Source organism: Anarrhichthys ocellatus, unplaced genomic scaffold (genome assembly GCF_004355925.1).
Source record: "Anarrhichthys ocellatus isolate YVR2014 unplaced genomic scaffold, GSC_Weel_1.0 scaffold38, whole genome shotgun sequence".
Taxonomy (NCBI): domain Eukaryota; kingdom Metazoa; phylum Chordata; class Actinopteri; order Perciformes; family Anarhichadidae; genus Anarrhichthys; species Anarrhichthys ocellatus.
The window spans coordinates 3388219-3394921 of NW_022280068.1; the positions used below are offsets into that span (position 1 = coordinate 3388219).

The 6703-nt window shown below is 41.5% G+C and overlaps 1 protein-coding gene across 1 annotated transcript in view; it reads right to left on the minus strand.

The window, feature by feature from the left end:
• The window catches only part of frmpd1a (FERM and PDZ domain containing 1a), a 37201-nt gene extending 33583 nt beyond the window's left edge, over positions 1 to 3618 (minus strand). Inside the window, exon 1 of the mRNA XM_031867134.1 lies at positions 3337 to 3618. The gene's annotated coding sequence lies outside the window, so the exon portion shown is untranslated. The remainder of the gene's footprint in view (positions 1 to 3336) is intronic.
• Positions 3619 to 6703: the final 3085 nt, after the last annotated feature.

The window sequence follows — 6703 nt, forward strand, 5'->3', positions numbered from 1 at the left end:
CACACACACACACACACACACACACACACACACACACACACACACACCTTGTGACCCAATGGCCTTTTCATGTAACTGACACAGTGTTTGGCCTAAGTATGCATATGTGTGTGTGTGTGTCTCACAGGTGAATTACAGTACATGCCGTCTACATTACATTAAGTAACTTAACTTACAGTCGGGACAAAGCCTAGAGAGATTTCTCAACCATTTTTTTTTTTTATATATGCAGCGCCAGACAGAGTGAAGGTTTAGATGATATGTTGCATTTCCATCATTAGTTGATTGATATTTCTTTGCCATTTATAATGTATAGTGTTTAGTCTCAGGGATCAGAAGTTTGGCTTTGATTCAGAGAACACATTTATCTTTGATCTCCACTCGGATACGAGGTAGCCAATGCTGCAAACTCTCTCTCTCTATTTATTCATTTCACAAATGCTTTTGTGAATTGATTAAAGGCAACAGCTTGAAATCATGAGGCTCCAGTTAGTTCAATCCTGTTAGTGAGATATCCGTCTACTAATGCCAAGAGGGAGACCGGCATCAAGTGTTTGTCTGAGTCACACACACAGCCACTGGCTTTACCGTTTAGTTGCTGGCTAATTAATTAATCCACTTGCATGTGGCCAATGGGATTGGGTCTGCTAACTCAAGATCATTAATGACTGGAAATGTTTTCTCACATTGGCTTACTTCCTTTTTCTTCTGCCAAATAGCTGGCAATTTGAAATATAGTTCCCAAGAGTCATTTGGGTATTTTGCTAAGTTAGCTTGCTGAAACCAAGCCTGTCAAGAACAAGATGAGTCTGCTAGCATTGGTTCCATCCTAATGTCCACTGGATGTATAGAGTGGCATTCAGAGTCCACTGTTCAAATACTACTGACAGCATTTCTGAAGCGGAGCGTCTTCAGTCTGCAACATTCCCAGAATAGTTTAGTTGTTTTTGAGACAATAATAATAACGTGCCATCTTGGCATTTGGTATCTGTATTTCCTCAATATTGAGTATTGGCATTAGGAAAATTGTTGCATTCCTTCTCTTGCTTCACATTAACAAACAACTTTATGTCAATTGTCTTAATACGAGTGTTAATAAACATGTACAGGTGTATCTCCCCCTTCAGAGGAATGATCTGGTTCAGCAAAAATAGACCCAGCATGAAAAAGGAAGCAGGCAATGTTCTGAAACAATCTTTAGAGCTTAAAATAAAAAGAAGAGGTTATAAGTGTACGGCTTCCCCCTTCTGTGTGCTGACGTCCGCCTCTAAGCCAGCGACTCACTAGAATAAGTGTGTTGTCCTTCAGCTCTAGGTAGCTTACGATTCCCAATAACAGCCGACACACATAAGAATTTATAGAGGTAAAATCTGAGCTAAAAGAAAGGTTACTGAATAAGCAGGAAGGTGTAGTTTATCGCCTGTCTCCGTCCAATAAGAACTGATGGATAGCCTCTGATGGGCCTACTGAACTAAAAGAGCTTAAAGAACTATTTCTGCTGTATTCGGAGAACCCTTTAATCAAAAGTTTCAGACTGAAGCCAAACCGGGTGAAAGTGCAGTCTATATGGCAAAGGAGATTAGGGATGACCTAAAACCTTCTCGACCTCATAAGAGCAGTTCCTCCCAACCTCTTTAGTTTTTAATTCACCATTATGTCGTAAGTCAGGGCAAGCGGGGTTTTTTTTTTTGCATTACAGAGGCACTTTTTTTTAAGACTCCTTCCATCCTTTTGAAAAGCTTTATTTATAGGACTCAGGTTTTAAAAGTAGCTTAAGTAAAGCACAATTTGAAGTGCGACACTGACTTATGGGGTCGAAAGTTCAATACTTCAGTCGTTTGGTTTGGAGACATAACTAAATTTGACTATGCTTCTTATTTTACTGTTGGGTGTGAAGCGTTGAGGCTCAGACAGCTGAGGCTCCCTCAGCCGAAGGAGATTTGATTACATCAGGTGAGCTAAAGCTCAACAGTGCACAGTTTCATGTCAGGCACTCTGGTAAACGTTGGTCTTGCAAAGCGCTATACGAATCAACTTTACTATTATTATATAATGTAGTGCCGAAAGGCCTGATGAGTATCTCCACACATCATCTGTGTGTCTGTATGTGTGCAGCCGTGTGTGTGTGTGTACTATACGTTTGCGTGCATGCAATTACATACAAAGAAGTTGACAGACACACCCAGAGTTTTTGCCCAGTATTAAACTTGACAAATTCGAAGCATCAAAAATGTAGCCGAGCCTAAAAATAACATCATAAATCAGTAAACGCTTCAGAACACAGCCGGCCTCATATTCTTCTTCTTCTGTTTCAATTCTGCACTAAGTGTCATGGCTCGCTTTGTATTTGTGTCTCTTCGTGAAACACAGATACAAGTGTCCACTGCACACACCCACGGGACATGGGCGCACACACACTTAACATGCACATGGAGTCCAGCCATGTACAGCAGACCGTGCCACTCATTAGCATGTCGCAATGGCATCAACACGGTGTGCCTCGTTTCAGGAGGCTGAAGCATGATGCAGCAGAATAATCTGGGGCAAGGTCATGACGGTAAAATGTGTAAAATGCATGTAGCAGTGTGTCCGTGTGCACGGATCGAGTGTTTGTGTGTGCATGTTCCTGGTAGCAGCGATGCATTAGTAAAAACACATTTTGATTTCACACAGACTACGTACCGTTAGTCTATTCATCAATTCTTTAGCAGTAGTTGAACATGGAAAATGACTGAGTCATTTGCTTTAAAAAGGAGCCGGGGATGCCTCAATCTGTTTGTATCTCATCTGACTGAAGTGAGACATCTAGAGCTTTAGGACCACCTCCCCCCTTCCATGTCTGAGAGTGTCACTAAACTCATAAATCCCTCTCATCAACCTGCCTCCATCCTCCATCCTCATATGGCTTAAGGTGGACTTAAACAGGTAAACTCGTGGTTGGGTGGTAACTTTCCCCCGGCTCCCTCTACGAGCTGGGAGTGACTTTTGGGCAGAAAGTGGAACATCCATTGATTTCAATGATACATTTTGAGATATTTTTTCTCAGCTACACCTGTCAAGCTTGATGTCATTTGCAGTTTGTTAAACTATAAAGGTGATATCAGTGAGCTGGTGGAATAATAAAGACTTTTGAGCATTCTTTTTTTTGTGTCTTTTTCCTATTTTTGATAACAAATGTCTGTCGTTTGTAAAGCACCGTCATCTGATTTGCTAGCTTGCAGCGAGGCACTGAAGGGAATAGAAATAAAATGTATATTGACGGAAATCTATTTTGGGCACTTTGTTGTCTGGTTGTTGTCTGTCTAATAATGAGCTAGTTAGCTGTAAAGACCTTACCGAGTAGACGGTGTCTCTCTAATCCGCCTCCTGAGCGCAGGGCGAACCGTACCGACCGTCCTGGATGTGGGACAACTTCGAAAAGCGCCACAAAAACAGCCGCACCTTCCTCAGACAGAGACAAGTCAGTTAATCCATATCACCTGGAGTGTAGGTAGCACGAGGAGCACGGCTCGAGAACCCCGTTAAGGTGCGTTGTGTAAGGTCCCAGGGCAGGTGAGCGCGAGAGATGGGGACGGGCTAGGTGCACGCGGCTTAACCCCTCTCTCTCTCTCTCTCTCTCTCTCTCTCTCTCTCTCTGACACATAGAAACACACGTTTAACAGTGATGACGGGGACCTCGCGAACAAACACACCACGAGCTCACTGTTGTTGACACACCTGCATCTCTCGAGCTCTAAGTGATTGATAACCGATTGGTAATGCGCGTGCCCGCACGTGCGTGAATGTAAGATCATGCTCCCGTGCGAATATAGGCTTCAGATACTGTGTAAGGAAGAAACCACACATCGCATCAAACTTTACTTATAGTACTCATCAGTATGTTATTTTTTTTCAAGAATTGTAACACTATGCATTGTCAGCCCTGACACATTTTGAATTAAGATGCGTAGAAATACTATATATAGACATAGACTTTTAATTGGTCTCTGTCGCCTCCTACTGGTGTCAATGTTTTACTGCCACTCTACATTATCTTTAATAATTGTAGGCCTAAAAGGATGTTCAAGGCTGAATTACCAAACAGTGAAACTGTCCAGGGTCCCCATATCTCCGAGGGCCACAAAAAGCCCTCAGTTATTTAATTTTGTTTAGATTTTGTTCAAATGGTGACATACAGTTGTTTTTCATCAAATTACCACAAACTAGCGGCAGGTAGTATTCCAGTAAATGAGTGCTGGTTGGTTCCTGAGCCTTTGTGTTGTGTACACTGTACACGATTGGAACATGGAGGCAACAGGAACCCAACAGCACATTTTTTGGCAACATGTTAACCCAGCCATGATTAGAATCGCCTGGAACTGACTATACAGGCAAGCTATGTTGCAGTACATCGGACAGTGCATGAAGATTTCATTACTACCTGATTACCTGATTAAAGAACTCTTCGTGAAGGTTAGCACTGTCCCAACACATGGGACTCAAATATGCAAAGACTCTAATGCTGACGATGCACTGAGTGCCTAAGAGTCATTTGGATGGTCCTAATACAGGACAGGTGCACATGACAACATTTTCAGTGTTCTCTAGTGGTTTTGATTGTTTTTTCCAAACTAATGGCCACTCAACAACTGAAAAGCAAAGTACAGTAAGTTAAGGTTGGGTCATGTTGTCAGTACTGCTAATCAATGAGCTGGAGTGCTTTATGGCATTATTAGGTATTTATCATTTTTGACATCACTGTTTAGAAGTACCATGATTTGCGAAGTATATCATTTGACAAAACACATGACAATGATGTTATTCTATCTCAACTGGTTTTTCAGATGTTTTTTTTATTTTTGTTGCACATTATGTATGGACATCACAATACAGTGTAAAAGTATAGGCTACCATGATAGAGGATTTTATCCATATCGGCTGCCGCTGCTAGAGAGTCATTCATCAACATGATTTTGAGGAATGTCTTTCTATTTATGGTTGTACTGTGAATTTTTGTGGCGTTCCTTAGTTCTCTGATTACAGCAGTAACAGAGTGTCAACATCCAATTTGAGGTTAATAGCTGAGTTTCCACATCAGGCCACAAGATGTCAGTGTTAGACAACTTGTACGGCTGATCCCTCTCTCTCTCTCTTTTTGTCTCTCTCTGATCTACCACGCACACACACACACACACACACACACACACACACTAGTCTCAGATGCAGCTTTAGCACTTGTCCACTCTCAATGCTGCCTTTAATTATAATATCATAACCACACAGTCCACTTCCAGTCACTACTCAAGCCCCTTTATCCTGTCCAGGAAGCCGCCACCACGACGCACGTCCACTCTAATTTAACAGAGATTAGGAGAGGAAACCCTTTTGTTGCTCTTGTTTCCCCCCCCTGCTTGTGGTCAGTTTGATCTCTGTCCTTGGCTGTCAGCTGGTGGACAGAACTATTTTTGTTTGGCGCATGGGGATTTTCTGGCCTCTTGATTGTTCTGAGTCATAAGAATTGGCTCCACTTTTTCAACTGGAGGAGAGAGATGGGCTGCAGTGAGGGTAGAATCAGGGAAACTATAGTATTCTATTTACGTGGATTGATGAAAAAAAAAAGGTGAAGTAAAAACATAACAAATTCAACACTCCTTTTAAAATATATAGAGAGAAAATGAGACCAAAAGAGAAACTAGACGTGCTAGAAATACAGAAGAAAAGACAGAAGGCAAGTGTCAAAGGTCATGATGTACCTCATGTCCCCAGCTTTATTGAAGCTGGTTTTCTTTTCAAAATTTTTTTTTTTTGTTGCGACACTAATTGAGGACGCCATCAAGACCGTTAACCAGAAATACATTTCTCCTCTTGACCGAATGTCCCAAAGTTTCATAGGAAAGTCCAACAATCTAGAGGACTGACTACAGAACTGAGAGTACACACATTCTCATTGCTTCCTTCCCCTTTTCCTCTCCATATGGAGATGAAAAGATCTTTCATGTTGTTTCCTCTTGTTGCATTATTTATTGCCGTGTGGCGCTTTATTAGCTGGTTTCATCTCAGATTTTGCAGGCTGTTTTTTGGGTAAGCCTTTGAAATGTGTTTCTGACTCCAAACAATCTTTTTCCCGCTTTCTCTCACTTGCTCCAGTCGCCTCCTCTCTCATGATAAAAAAAAAAAGAAAACCTAGATTTTCAAAGCGAATTGCGAAACTCTCTGAAGCCAAAATCCATTCAATACTGTCCTAAGGAAGGGAGATGTTGTTCTTGTTCCGTGGCTGACATGAAAGGAGAACTGAGGATCCTCTTTGTCATTAGCCTTATTAGCATCATTACCGCGGTATGGATGAACTTCAAATGATTGGCTTGGAGTTATTTGTGTTACCATAAAAGCAACATGAGTACTATTTTATGTTCTGTGTTGGGGACTGTTGCATTGCGAAGGAGGTCGGTGCGTTTTGAAGAAAGCTGATGTGTTTCAGATGTAACCACTAGATGGTGGAGCTGCTCCTGATTCAAAATGAGACCGACCAGAAGTGAAGAGGAGAATTGGAATTATTGGAAGATATAAGAAATTTTTTGGGGATATTTTAAATTGCATAATCACAGCTTAAAACAGGTGTGTTTCGCTGCAATATTTAAAACATAACCAAGCTATACGCATCCTCTGACATCTTTTAATACATCTACACATTTATCTGCCACCATATTGTCAGTGCCTTTCAGTA